The following is a 15,670-nucleotide window of genomic DNA, read 5'->3' as shown; positions in this document are numbered from 1 at the left end:
ACGTATCTCCTTAAACAATATTTAATGTCCATTAAAGACAAAAATAAAGTCATAATGCTGCCAACTATGATGCAGCTATCCTGCATGCAATAAAAATTTTATTAACCTCTTCTCCAGAATAGGAGGTAAAATCCTTGAGTGGCATTTACTCTTTTCATTAATACCTCATACCCTAAATACTTTGATGTAAAGTTAACAACACTTAAATACCAGATACAAAGTCAATACATCTTATATTACATGCAAGGGGATAAGAGAGAAAAAAACAAAGGTATTTGTTATATATATGCACATACAAACATTTTCAGAACAAAATAAAGAGCAATATTCATGACTATCTGAGAAAGCCTTTATTTCTCACTTCTGTAGCTGTCATAAGGTCATAGATTGTATTTAGAATTACTTTCTTCCACCACACATTTAGTATTCCCTTTGCCTCCAGCAAGCACCTCAGCAGGTTGTGGTTCTCTACTTGGTGCGGTGACCCAAACTCTCATTCCTGAAGGGTCTGCGACATTAGTAATCCCGCCTGAATTAGGTTGTTGTAGTTTTCCATTGTCATTAATCATAGCATGGTAATACTAAGAGATACCCTAAGGGATTTCCTATATTCCAGACATACTCTTCCTTATCTCCATCGTGGTGTAGTAGTCTAACTTCTCCTCCATAGTCAGGACCATAACTCTGCGTTCCAGTCAGCACCATAACTTCCTTCTTTTTCCACCTCCTTAGAGGCATAAAGAACTCACGCAGGCAAGGGGCCATCCTGCCTTCCAGTTTAATGGAATCTTTATTGCATTTCCTGGTGGAAGCATTTCTCCCTTTGGAGCTAAGACATCTAGGACAACAGAGTATACACTCACAGGGACAGGAAGCAACAATTTTGGTAGTGGGTCACTAGTAGTAATAGTGAGTAATGTCATTCCCATTTTACCCTTAGATTCCTAGACTTGTGAATCCTGGCTATGGAAGAAACAGTATGGTATATTGTATGCTGATTCAGAGAATATACGTTATCCTGGAGAGCTCTGCAAGGTATTGCTACCCTCTGGGTGCTGTAACTGAGTCTTTAAAAGGTCTTTCCAACATTCTATTAAGCAAGGTGCTTCAGGATAGTGAGGAACATGGTAAGTTGAATTAATTATATTATTAGGGGTCCATAGCCACCCTTTATTTCCTATGAAGTGAGTTTATTGAGCAGAAGAAATGCTGTCTGAAATACAAGTGAATAAGGCATCTATAACTTTACAGATAGTACTTTTGGCAGAAGCATTGCATGCAGGGAAGAAAAACTTATATCCAGACTGTGTCTATTTCAGTAGGAACAAAACACTGCCCTTGCCATGATGAAAGTGGTCCAATGTAGTTAACCTATGACCAGGTAGCCATGGATCACCCCAAGGAATGGTGTCATATTGAGGACTCAGTATTGATATCTGTTGCAGGTAAATTGAATACTCATCAGTGGCCTTCGCTGGATAAGTCTTGGTGAATAGAAGTCCATATTGCTGAGACCACAAATAACCACCATCCCTCCACTCATAGCTACTTTATTCACTAGTCCATTGAACAATGCCAGGGGTGATTGGGGAAACAGGTTGACTGGCATCCACAGAAGAGGTTATCCTATTCACTTGATTATTAAAATCCTTTTTGTCTGAGGTCACCCTTTGGTGAGCATTTACACAGAACTTTAGTAGCTTTATGAGTTTTTGTGCCTATTCAGAGAGGTCTATGCACATTCCTCTTCTCCAAATATCTTTGTCACCAATTTTGCAATCCTGTTTCTTCTAAGTCCCTGACCATCAAGTCAAACCATTAGCCACAGCTCATGAATTGGTGTATAATCACATGCCTGGCCACTTCTCATTCCAAGGAAAGTGAGCAACCAGGTATGCTGCCAAAATTTCTACCCATTGGGAAGATTCTCTTCACCACTGTCCTACAGGAATATCCTAGAAGGAGGCTGTAATAATGCAGCCTTTCATTTTGGGTGGTGTTTGCATATCCTGCAGAGCCTTCTGTAAAGCAGGCCCAAGTCTTCTCTTACACTGTCAACTGATCATAGGGAATTCTCTGTGAGGTCATAGGTGTAGGCTGGGAGACAGAGACTGTGTAGCAGGTGTCAGACCATGGATATTTGGATGACTTCCTCATGTAACTCGTGCCTTCAGGACTTGCTGAGGCCTGATCATATATTTACCACTTTCATTTGTGTTGGGATGCATGGCCAACTTTATGGCCTGGTGAGTCAGATAACACCCAGTTCATGATGGGAAATTCAGGTCAGTTGATAGCTTTGGTGACTGGTTGCTAAGCATTCAGTCTCTATTAAGCCCCCATAGCAGGGCAAGAACTGTTTCTCAAAACAAGACTCATCATCCACAATGTCAGAGATTTTCCACAAAATCCTAAAGGCTTGTGCCATACTCTAATCCACCTATGGGGACGTGTCAAAGACAAACAATATTCATATCTGCTGCTGACAGTTTAAGCACCATTGGATCTTCTGGATCATCAGATGGCCCAAGTGGCAGAGCATCTTTCATGGCAGCCTGGACCTATTGCAAAACCTTCTCTTGTTCTGGGTCCCGCTCAAACTAACAAATTTTTAGTTCACTTGATAAATAGGTCCGAGGAATACACCCAAAATCCAAAAAGGGACACTAAGCATTGAGTCTCTTTTTTGGTTGTAAGAGGGGCCAGATACAGCAACTTTCCTTCACCTTAGAAGGAGTACGTTGACTTGCCCACACCACTAAACCCCCAGAAATTTCACTGAAGTAGAAGGACCCTGAGTTTTTGTCATATTTATTTCCCAACTTCTGACATGCAAATGTTTTACCAATAAGTCTAGGAAAGTTGCTCCTTTTTTCTCAATAGTTTGAATCATCAAAATGTCATTAATGTAATGAACAAACATGGTATCTTATGGAAGGAAAAGGTGACCAAGATCCCTAGGAACTAACTTATGACTTAGGACTGCTGAGTTGATGTGCCACTGAGGTAGGACAGTGAGGGTGTGTTGCTGACCTGGCCAGCTAAAATCAAACAGCTTCTGGTTGGTCTTCCTAAAAGATATTGAGGGGAAAAAAGCATTTGACAGATCAATAACTGCACACCAGGTACCAGGGGATGCTTTAATTTGCTCAAGCAATGAAACCACAGCCGGTACAGCAGCTGTAATTGGAGTCACCACCTCATTAAGCTTATGATAATCCACCTTCATTCTCCAAGATCCAACTGTCTTCTGCATAGGCCAAATAGGCGAGTTGAATGGGAATGTGGTGAGAATCACTACTCCTGGATCTTTTAAGTCCCTGTTGGTGGCACTAGTCTCTTCAGTTCCTCCAGGCATGTGGTATTACTTTAGGTTTACTATTTTCCTTGGCAGTTCTAGTGGCTTCCACTTGGCCTTTCCCACCATAAGAGCCCTTACTCCATAGGTCGGGGAACCAATGTGGAGATTCTTCTGGCTGTTGAATGTGTCTATTCCAATTATGCATTCCAGAACTGGGAAAATAACTACAGAATTGTTTCAGGGATCTGCTGGATCCACTGTGAGATGGACTAGAGCTAAAACTCCATTGATAACCTGACCTCCATAAATCCCTACTCTGATGGGGACCACAGTGATGCTTTGGGTCTCCTGGAATTAGTGCCAGTTAAGAGTCAGTGTTCAGTAGTACCCAAAAGTTCTTCTTCCTCTTCCCCAATGCAGTTACCCTGGTAAAAAGCTGTAGGTCCTTTTTAGGAAGGCTGGCTGGGAGAAGGATGAACAGTATACTTGGCAATGTAATAGGGTCCTACCTCAGTAGGACCCAACTTCTTCTTCATTCAAAGGGTCCTGGGTGTGTAAACTGGTTCAAGTGAGGAATTGATTAAGGGTCTGTAACTCTCTGTTTTTATGATTCAGGTTAGATTTTTGCTTATTTGACCTAGAACTCTTCTGCTTGTATAGATCAAGTAAGAATTTAGTAGGCTTCTAATCTATTTTACCTGTAGGGACACCATAATCAACTAACCAAAATTATAGGTCCACACAAGTCAGACTATTCTGAGTCCTGCTTTGGCTCTGCTGTCCTTTAACTAAGCCACAGCCACTTTTGCTTTGGTTGTTGCCGTTTGGCCTCTGTCATGCTAGGATCTAATTATTCACATTGGATTTATGTTTCCCAGTTCAGTAACAGCAGTTCCCACTACAAGGACTGGCCTATGAAGAAGAGTGATCACAGAGCTCTGCAAGCATGTTGGGACTCCCTTCAAAAATTCATGTCTCACAATCATGGTGAAAGGTGTTTTTAGGACTCTCTTAGAGTGAGTGAATAGGTCTTAAGTGACAGATCCACTCTAACATCCCAATCATCCTAAAATCTTTGAATCCCTTCCTTTATCTTAAACCAAAGCATTCCCAGCATATCCAATTCACCAATTGTGAGCCATCTTTTGGTCTATGGTTCAGCCGACTAAACAAATTGTTAGAGCTCTTTCTAATATCTCAAACAGCAACATTATCTGCAGAATCTCAGATTTAATTTTATGTGCCTCCTGTGGTTACACCATACCCTTAATACCCATTCCCACACATTTTCCCCAGATTTCTGGCTGCATAAATTAGAAAATCCAAGCAGTTCCTTTGGAGTGCAGTGTACTTTCTCATGGGTCACACTTTGTATGTCACCTTTAAGGGTCTGCTGGAATTTGAGCTATTTATAGATCAAGAGGCAAAGAGGGGAGCACTCTTGGTTCCAGTTCCAAGATGGCAGAGGAGCAGGGGCCTAAAGTTCATCTGGTCCCAGGAATTCAGCTAGAGATCTACCAAAAATATGAATACCTATGAATGCAACTGGAGAGTGAAGAAAAGAGTAGCAGAAACTCTATGAAAAGAAAAGCAACAACTTTCTGCAAGGAGGAGAAAAGATGGCGGAGGAGTAGGAGACCCTTTCTCAGCTGGTCCCCTGAGTTGAGCTGGATATCTACCAGACCATCCTGAAAACCCATGGAATCAGCCTGAGATGCAGGAAGATACATCTGGATCTCTACAAACGAATATCTCCAGTGCTGAATCTTGAGGTACAAAGTGGGGAGCCATGAAGCCGCACACAGATATCGGAAGATAAACAAAAGGGGGAGGGAGCCAATGCGCTCGGGCACCGGGAAGCAGTAGCCACCTGCACTAGGGAGCAGACTGGACTTGCGGACCGGCACCCACGAGAGAGCAGACTGGGACCATAGGCTGGGATCGTGCATGGGACCAGACTGAAAACTGGAGCTCTGGAGCGTTCACTGGAACCGAACTGATACCGGGAGCTCAGGAGCATGCGCATCCAAACTGAAAACTGGACCTCTGGAGCGCACACTCAAACTAGACTGAAACTGAGACCAGACTGAAAACTGGACCTCCGGAGTGCTCACTGGAACTGGATTGATATCAGGAGCTTGGGAGCGCGTGCGCGACCAGACTGAAAATCTGCGCTTTGGAGCGTGAACCACACTGAAACAGGGAGCTTGGGAGCGCGCGCGGGAACTGGGGTTGGCTGGCGGTGTTAGAAGCACCAAGGACAGAGATATGGCGGCCCTGGAAGTGAGGGCTGGGACACTGGCTGTGGGGCACACATCCCAGGATGCTTCAGGGGTTTTGGCAGCACTGACAGAAACAGAGTTAAAGTGACCAAGAGAGCTCAGTGGAGAGTGGACTGTGATCTCTCTGTTCTGAGACAGAGGCTAGGATAAGGCCACTGTTGCTCTGACTCTCAGAATAGTCCCAGAAAACAGCCGGGAAAAGCTGCCAGAGAACAAAAGCCCAGAAATACCAGCTCACATTGTGCCCATCCCCATCCACCCTCACAGGGGACAGGGAGACTCTACCCAAACAGGGTTGCCTGAGTATCAGTGCAGCAGGCCCCTCCCCCAGAAGGCAGGCTGAAAAATCAAGAAGCCCACATCCCTAAGGTCCCTATAAAACAAGTGCACACTGCCTGGGTCCTGGTCAATAATTTGGGCTCTGGGCATCCCCGCAATCTCTCTTCATCAGAATGACAAGGAGGAGAAATGCCCCCCAGCAAAGAAAAGATAATGAGTCTGTGGCCTCGTTCACAGAACTGATGGATATGGATATAACCAAATTGTGAGAAATGGAGTTCAGAGTAACAATGGTCAAGATGATGTGTAGGATTGAAAAAAATATTAACAAAATATTAATGAGAATATAGGAACTCTAAGGGCAGAAATGACAGTGAATCTGGCAGAAATTAAAAATGGTATGAATCTAATGCAGTCTAAACTAGACACTCTGATGGCGAGGGTAAATGAGGCAGTAGAACGAATTAGTGAATTGGAGGATGGGATGGTAGAAGAGAAAGTTAAAACAGAAACCTGGCACAAAAAAATCCAATCTCAAAAATCTAGATTACGGGAGATTACTGACTCAATGAATCATTCCAATGTCAGAATCATTGGCATCCCCTAGGGAATAGAGAAAGAGAGTGGTCTAGAAGAGATATTTGAACAAATTGTAGCTGAAAACTTCCCTAATCTGGCAAAGGAAACAAGCATTCATGTCCAAGAGGCAGAGAGGACCCGTCCCAAGGTCAATGAGAACAGACCTATACCACGTCACGTCATAGTGCAATTCGCAAATATTAGATCCAAAGATACAGTCTTGAAAGCAGCCGGGGGAAGAAAATCTTTATGTACAGAGGGAAAAATATCAGAATAACATCAGACCTCTCTACAGAGACCTGGCAGGCCAGGAATGGTTGGCACAGTATTTTCAAAGCTCTACTGAGAAGAACATGCAGCCAAGGATCCTTTATCCAGCAAGGCTGTCATTCAGAATTGATGGAGAGATAAGGACCTACCAGGATCGGCAGAAACTGAAGGAATTCATAACCACCAAATCAGCCCTACATGAGATATTAAGGAGGGTTCTGTAAACGTAAAAAACCCCAAGAGTGATACAGAACATAAATTTACAATCTATAGAAACAAAGACTTCACAGGAAACATGACATCATTAAAATCATATCTCTCAATAATCACTCTCAATGTGAATGGCCTAAATGATCCCATAATGCCACAGGGTTGCAGAGTGGATAAAAAGACATGACCCATCCATTTACTGTCTACGAGAGACTCATCTTGAACCTAAAGATACATCCAGACTGAATGTGAAGGGATGGAAAACAATTTTTCATGCCAACGGACCTCAAAAGAAAGCTGGGGTAGCAATTGTCATATCAGACAGATTAAATTTTAAACTAAAGACGGTAGTTAGAGATACAGAAGGACACTATATTATTCTTAAGGATGTATCCAACAAGTGGATATGACAATTATAAATATCTATGCCCCCAACAGGGGACCAGCTAGATACACAAACCAACTCTTAACCAGAATAAAGAGACATATAGATAATGATACGTTAATAGTAGGGGACCTCAACACTCCACTCTCAGCAATAGACAGATCACCTAAGCACAAAATCAACAAAGAAACAAGAGCTTTGAATGATATACTGGACTAGATGGAATATATATATATATATATATATATATATATATATATGGAGCACTACACCCCAGAACAAAAGAATACTCATTCTTTTCAAATGCACGTGGAACTTTCTCCAGAATAGACCATTACTGGGTCACAAAACAGGTCTCAACCGATACCAAAAGACTGAGATTATTCTCAGTATATTATACTCTGCATATTCTCAGATCACAATGCTTTGACACTGGAACTCAATCACAAGGAAAAATTTGGAAGAAACTCAAACACTTGGAAACTAAGAACCATCCTGCTCAAGAATAATTGGGTAAACCAGGAAATTAAAAATCAGTTTAAACAATTTATGGAGACCAACGAGAATGAAAACACATTGGTCCAAAACCTATGGGACACTGCAAAGGCAGTCCTAAGGGGAAAATACATACCCATCCAAGCCTCACACAAAAGAATAGAAAACTCTAAATTTTTTTTTTATATTCTCACTTCAAGGAGCTGGAGCTGGAGCTGGAACAGAAGAACAGGCCTAACCCATGCATGAGAAGGCGGTTGATCAAGATTAGAGCAAAGATCAATGAATTAGAAACCAGGAGCACAGTAGAACAGATCAACAGAACTAGAAGCTGGTTCTTTAGAAAAATAAATTAGATCGATAAGCCACTGGGCAGACTTATTCAAAAGAATAGAGAAAGGACCCAAATTAATAAAATTATGAATGCAAGGGGAGAGATCACAACCAACACCAATGAAATAGGAAGGATCATTAGAAACTTTTATCAACAGCTTTATGCCAATGAATGAAACAACCTGGAAGAAACGGATGCCTTCCTGGAAACCTATAAACTACCAAGACTGAAACAGGAAGAAATCGATTTTTTTAAACAGACCAATTAATTATGAGGAGATTGAAGCAGTGATTAAAAACCTCCCCCAAAACGAGTCCAGGGCCTGACGGATTCCCCGGGAAATTCTACCAAACATTCAAAGAAGAAATAATACCTATTCTCCTGAAGCTGTTTCAAAAAATAGAAACAGAAGGAAAACTACCAAACTATTCTATGAGGCCAGTACTACCTTGATCCCTAAACCAGGCAAAGACCCCATCAAAAAGGAGAATTACAGTCCGATACCCCTGATGAATATGGATGCCGAAATTCTCAACAAGATCCTAGCTAATAGGATCTAACAGTACATTAAGAAGATTATCCATCATTACCAAGTGGGATTCATCCCTGGGATGCAAGGTGGTTCAACATTCGCAAATCGATCAGTGTGATAGATCATATCAACAAGAAAAGAGTCAAGAACCATATATGATCTTCTCAATTGATGCAGAAAAATCATCTGACAAAAATACAGCATCCTTTCCTGATTAAAACCCTTCCTCAATTTCATAAAAACCATCTATGAAAAGCCTACAGTGAATATCATTCTCAACAGGGAAAAGCTGAAAGCCTTTCCCTTAAGATCAGGAACACGACAAGGATGCCCACTCCCACCATTATTATTCAACATAGTACTAGAAGTCCTTGTAACAGCAAGCAGACAACAAAAGGTATAAAAGGTATCCAAATTGGCAAAGAAGAAGTCAAACTGTCTCTCTTCGCAGGTGACATGATACTCTATATGGAAAACCCGAAAGAATCCACTCCCAAACTATTAGAAGTTATAGAGCAATTCAGTAATGTGGCGGGATACAAAATCAATGCTCAGAAATCAGTTCCATTTCTATACACGAACAATGAGACTGAAGAAAGAAATTAGGGAATCCATTCCATTTACAATAGCACCAAAAATCATACGTTATCTCAGAATTAACTTAACCAGAGACGTAAATTGGTCTTGAAAGACATTGAAGAAGACACAAAAAGATGGAAAAATATTCCATGCTCATGGATCAGAAGAATAAACATAGTTAAAATGTCTACACTACCCAGAGCAATCTACACTTCCAATGCCACCCCGATCAAAATACCAATGGCATTTTTCAAAGAACTGGAACAAACAGCCCTTAAATTTGTGTGGAACCAGAAAAGGCCCCGAATTCCCAAGGAATTGTTGAAAAGGAAAAACAAAGTTGGGGGCATCACATTGCCGCATTTCAAGCTATACTACAAAGCTAGGATCACAAAGACAGCATGGTACTGGCACAAAAACAGACACATAGACCAATGGAACAGAATAGAGAACCCAGAAATGGACCCTCGGGAGTTGGGCAACTAATCTTTGACAAAGCAGGAAAAAACATTCAGTGGAAAAAAGTCTCTTCAATAAACAGTGCTGAGAAAATAGGCTAGTGATGGGTATTAAGGAGGGCACGTATTGCACGGTGAACTGGGTGTTATACGCAAGTAATGAATCATGGAACTTTACATCAAAAACTAGGGATGTACTGTATGGTGACTAACATAATATAATAAAAAATATTAGTATAAAAAAAAACAAACTAAGAGGCAGCCCACGGAATGGGAGAAGATATTTGCAAATGACACTACAGATAAAAGAGTAGTATCCAAGATCTACAAAGAACTACTCAAACTCAATACATGGGAAAAAAATAATCAAATAAAAAAATGGGCAGAAGCTATGAACAGACAGTTTTCCAATGAAGACATACAAATGGCTAACAGACACATGAAAAAATGTTCAAAATCATTAGCCATCAGGGAAATTCAAATCAAAAGCACACTGAGATACCACCTTACACCAGTTAGAGTTGCAAAAATTGACAAGGCAAGAAACAACAAATGTTGGAGAGGATGTGGAGAAAGGGGATCCCTCTTACACTGTTGGTGGATTCCCACCAAGTTGGTACAGCCACTCTGGAAAACAGTGTGGAGGTCCCTTAAAAAGCTAAAAATTGAGCTACCCTGTGATCCAGCAATTGCACTACTGGGTATTTACACCAACGATACAGACGTAGTGAAGAGAAGGGCCATATGCATCCCAATGTTCACAGCAGCATTGTCCACAATAGCTAAATTGTGGAAGGAGCCGAGATTCCCTTCAACAGATGAATGGATAAAGAAGATATGGTCCGTATATACAATGGAATATTACTCAGCCATCAGAAAGAACGATTACCAAACATTTGTAGCAACATGGACGGGACTGGAGGAGATTATGCTAAGTGAAATAAGTCAAGCAGAGAAAGACAATTATCATATGGCTTCGCTCATTTATGGAACATAAGAAATAGCAGGAAAATCAGTAGGGGAAGGAAGGGAAGAATGAAGGGGGGTAAACAGAAGGGGGAAGGAACCATGGGAGACTCTGGGAAACAAACTGAGGGCTTCGGAGGGGAGGGGGGTGGGGGATTGGGATAGGCTGGTGGTGGGTATTAAGGAGGGCACAAATTGCACAGTGCACTGGGTGTTATACGCAAATAATGAATTATGGAATATTGCATCAAAACTGGGGTTGTACTGTATGGTGACTAATATAACAAAATAAAAATTATTAAAAAAAAAAAAAGTTTGAAAGAAGGGTGGTGGGATGGGTCCTGAGGAGAATCAGCAGTGTCTTACAAGGCAAGTGCCAATACAGTTTTCTCAGACAAGGCAGGGTTAATCCCCTTAGATGAAGGTGGAGATTTCTTCTGAGTGTGGAAAGGCTGCTCCTACTGGCAAAGAATACTCGTAAGAATTCAGGGGCTCAATGTCTCCATCTCCATCAGGATCTTCCCACACATCTAACCTTTAGGATGCCATTCCTTCCATTCGATACCCTCTCTCTAACAATATACACTCTGAGAGGTTGGAAGTTCAGTGTGCTTTGCAATTCAGCCAGTTGCAGAATGAGCTTTGTTGTCAAGGATCTCAGCCCAGCAGCTTGAGGAGATTTTGTTCTCTTTCAGGGTAGACGTAGATGTTTTCAGGTCAGTTATACAGTACTTGAGCTGGGTATTCAAATCCCTGACCTAATCCCTTTCTTTTCTCACTTTGTTCAGTGACATTAGGAGCAACCAGCCAATCTCACTGTTCTTGTTAATTTGGTAAAAATGTTAAAAAGTATCATATACATGTTTACTGAAATCCTTACTTCTTTTAAATGTTTGATTAGGAGTATCTCATGGTGATGTTTTGTGTATCTCTACTGGCAGATCATTCCATGGATTATTTGTGATCTCTTTACTACTAGAAATAGAGTCATGAGTGTCTTTAAACCTAAATGGATTAAGGAGACTCAGAAACGCCGTAACCAGTTTAGAAAATTTATTTTTAAAATTTTGTTCATATATATATATATGAACAAACTTGGCAGATTCCATATATATATATATATATATATATATATATATATATACACACTATATATATAGAGAGTATGTATCTGTATGTCTCCAGTCAGCAAGCTGGAGATTCAGTCAGCAAGCTGGAGATTCAGGAGAGCTGATGGCCTATTTTCAGTATAAGTGTTGGCAGGCTTAAAATACAAAAAAAAACCCCGACATTTCATTTCTAGTCTGAAGGCAAGAAAAAGTGATGTCCCAGCACTACCATCAGTCAGGGGGAGTTTCCTCAAGGGAGAGTTGGCCTTCAATGGATTGGATGACTCCCACCTAAATAGCAGAGGGCACTGCTTTACAGTCTACCAATGTTAATCTCATGCAGAAACACCTTCATAGACACATTTAGAATAATGTTTGACCAAATATTTGGGCCTTCCATGTCCATGTCAATTTGACACATAAAATTCACCATCAAGCCACACAACCTCAAAATCTTATCCCAAGGTTTTTTTTCTAGGACCAATCTTCATACTAGCTCTCCTAGCCTGTCTTCCCAGAAAGCACAAAAGTACGTATGCTTCTAATATGTTGTGAAATGAAATCATGGGGAGATTGGAATGGCAGCAAAGCTGAGGGAAGCAGGGAAGGAGGGAGAGCACCTACTGAGCCGACCGCTTCTTCATATCAACAACAACTGATTACTAGATCTTATGGGATAATCTTACAAGACACCTTATATAAACTTAAACATTGCAAGACAGTCAGTCTGGTGAGAAGAGTGAAGAAGTTTCATTCTCCTGGCCTAGGTTCCCCTTGATCAAAGATGTGCCCAGATCTTTAGCAGTAACTCCTAAGGAAAGACAATGTTAGGGTTTTTTGTTTTTCTAATAATGTGCATGATGTAATGTCTTCCCAACTAATCTAAGATTTGTAGAATATGGTGGAGCTACTGACATGTTTTTGTGACTCCCAATAAATTAACACAGTTGAAAGAAAAGCCCACTGCAGAAAATGCAGTAGAGATGCAAAATGGATTTGCAAGTTACCTGTCATATCATTACCAATATGACTAAAACTTTGTGTAAAATAATTAAAAAGTAAAATGGGGGGGACTTAAAAATTAGATGAGAGTAATAATGAACTTCTATGTGTGCACAGGTGACGTGTATGCTTTATTCATATTATTTTGACAGTTTTCATCACAGAATACCAAAACGTTCCTTTCCTAAATTAAAACTAATTAAAAACTATTTAAAGAACTGTATGTAACAACAAAACTTAACAGATTTAGAACTACTCAGTAGAGAGACTCAAGCAACTGAAAAAGAGAAGTAACAGAAAACATCCTAATTACAATAATGTAAGTCACCACAAAAATCATTGTAAGCTTATTTTTAATAATACATTTGTGTTGGTAGAATATTATCTTTATTAGCTAGCTAGGTTTGCCTCTGGATTAAGCTTCAAATTTCTTCATAGATGAAATATTGCTTATTAAATAGTTTTGCTTATTTATTAATAAAATTATGTTATGTACCCACAGATGAGAAAATAAAACCTTTATAGTATTTAGCCCTAGGTTTCAACATTAAGCTTCACAGCAGGACTAGTTTTGCTGATTAGGTGACCGGCCCACAATTCCACAGGGTCACTCTTGACTGAGTTGAAATCAAATCCACCACAGTATGACAAACCCAGCCACCAACATTTGGTTGTACTAAGACTATCAAGGGACTCACTTTCCAGCTCAAGGATTGTATAGAATTTGGACATGAAAGACATCAGGGACTTCAGTTAAGACATACTACGTGAGTGGTGACAAATAGAGCTGTTACACAAATGAAGCATTCTTAAGTGTGATGAGACTAGAAAGTCTAGTCTTCTAAAGACTGAGCAAGAAGAAAGTTATGCAGGGACTCAACTCTATGTTCTAAAATGGTGACCACCTTCATTTGTCAAATCCCTAGGCCCAAGGTCAGATATTCCAGCCCATCTGACGTGGATGGACATTCATTCTCTTGAACAAGTCAGAGATCCTTGTCTGGTGTTCCACATCAGATCTCTAAAATCCCAAGTGATTATTTTTCTTACTGCATTCTTACCTAGAGTTTTAATCACACTAGAAAAAAGAAGTTGTAGATGCCTTTTTACCTGGAAAGTTAGTGACATTTTTTTCCCTGTATCATTCTTAATGTAGGAAAATGTTTTTTGAAGTGGACTCAGCTCTGTCTATACTGCTTTCTTCCAAATTCCATAATATGATCAGAAACTGGAAATCTCAATCTAATGTGGCCATATATCTGTTAGAAACACCCACTAGCACCTACTATTGTTGAGCACGCCACTTGGGATCATTCATAGTATCTCATTCACTCTTCACAAGTATTTTTAACAGGATATGATCTCCATCTTGTGTAGGAGAAAACTGAAGTAGCCCGAAGACAAGCATACAGACTTGGTACTCTTATCTATATATTTTCAGAGTTTTTTCCACAGGCAAAGCTACGTTTTTATAAAGTGTTATAATCAAATAAGTGGCCGGTATTCCAACATCTTGCAGAGAAAATCTATTTTTGAATCACGTGTGATATGAACAGTGCTGACTGGCTATAGGAATAATTGCATTCCACCCTGACTTAGATAAGTTTCCTTAGAATCTGTGCTTGAAAGGGGAGTTCTTGTGTAATGATTTGTTGAAAGAAAGTTCTCAGGAGTAACTTATAAAACAAATGGGAAACACAAGATAGAACAGCAGAAGAAGGTAAGCAAAAATATGTGTTAGCTGACATTTGCCCTTAGCCAGATCCCACAGGGAGCCCTGGAGCCTAAAAAAGTATAATGGAGTTGTCCTGCATCTAGGAAAGGACACCAGGGCTTTAAAGTCCTGTTTTGATAATTCTTAGGTGTTTTGGGGCAAGAAAACTTTCATAACTTAAGGCAGTTACCCAGAAAAGAGTGCAATCATTTCCTCTTAACCACCCAATACTCACAGTAGCCAGAGATGGGTACACTGGCTCAAAGGGTATCTGGGAAGGACATCAAGAGTGTCCACTATTCCTCTGATGACAAGCTATCAGCAAATTTCATAAAGCTGAGAGGACAACTGTTGAGTAGCAATACATGACAATTTGTCAGACAGACTTTTAGATTATGAATTAAATGGTAGGTAAATCTGTCTAAACAATTCCACACTCAGAGCTCAGAAATGCCACAGTAACAAACCGATTAGCAAGTCCCTGTGATGCACTTTTCACATGATAAAGGTCAGCCACTTTCAGTCTCAACACACCTATGATCACCCATTATTGGTGAGTATGGTACAATGAGAGAAGGCCTGTGAACCATGTCTGCAAAAGTGTGGATAAGCCAAAAGGAATGGAAGCCCTAGATGGTTTAATTCCTATTCCTGCGTTGCTTGCTATGAGTCAGGGAAGACATCACTTGCTGAGAATCACTTATACGGTAGTTTCTCCCACAGCAATCCTTTTGTTTAATTTACTTATTTTTGCCTGCCTGCACACTTATTTCCATTCCAACAGAGCAATTTATTTATGAGGAATGTCTTTCCAGGGCCGTCAAGAAAGCAGGAAACTTTATGTGTTCCAGAGAGAATTTAAATAAAATTGGTGATGAGATGGCTATGAGCCTAAAGAGGGAATAACAAAGAATCTTAGAGAATGTTAGCAGCAAGAGCCTGCCCCCTACTCTGGTTGAAGGGTCAAGGAAAGTGGTGGCTTATTAACTCCCGGATGTCCTGGTTGCCTGAGGAAACCGATACTACAGGAGGAGGGGCTGTCTGAGAGAATCTGGGACTATAAAGAGGATCTAGCCACCCCGGAGATACCATCTGCATGAAAGAGGGGTAAATACCTGAGTGCACCCTAAAGAAAAATATTTTAAAGCAGATCAGTGTGCCAGAATGGCGTCAGG

General features: G+C 40.5%; 1 pseudogene; it reads right to left on the bottom strand.

Annotated features, from left to right (window-relative positions):
- Positions 1-728: 728 nt before the first annotated feature.
- LOC113268463 (uncharacterized) overlaps positions 729-15,670 on the bottom strand; it is a 45,435-nt pseudogene continuing 30,493 nt past the window's right edge.

The sequence above is a fragment of the Ursus arctos genome, unplaced genomic scaffold (genome assembly GCF_023065955.2).
Source record: "Ursus arctos isolate Adak ecotype North America unplaced genomic scaffold, UrsArc2.0 scaffold_8, whole genome shotgun sequence".
In the NCBI taxonomy this organism is placed as follows: domain Eukaryota; kingdom Metazoa; phylum Chordata; class Mammalia; order Carnivora; family Ursidae; genus Ursus; species Ursus arctos.
The sequence above is the reverse complement of the archived record's forward strand: the minus strand, read 5'-3'. Positions and strand labels throughout refer to the sequence as shown.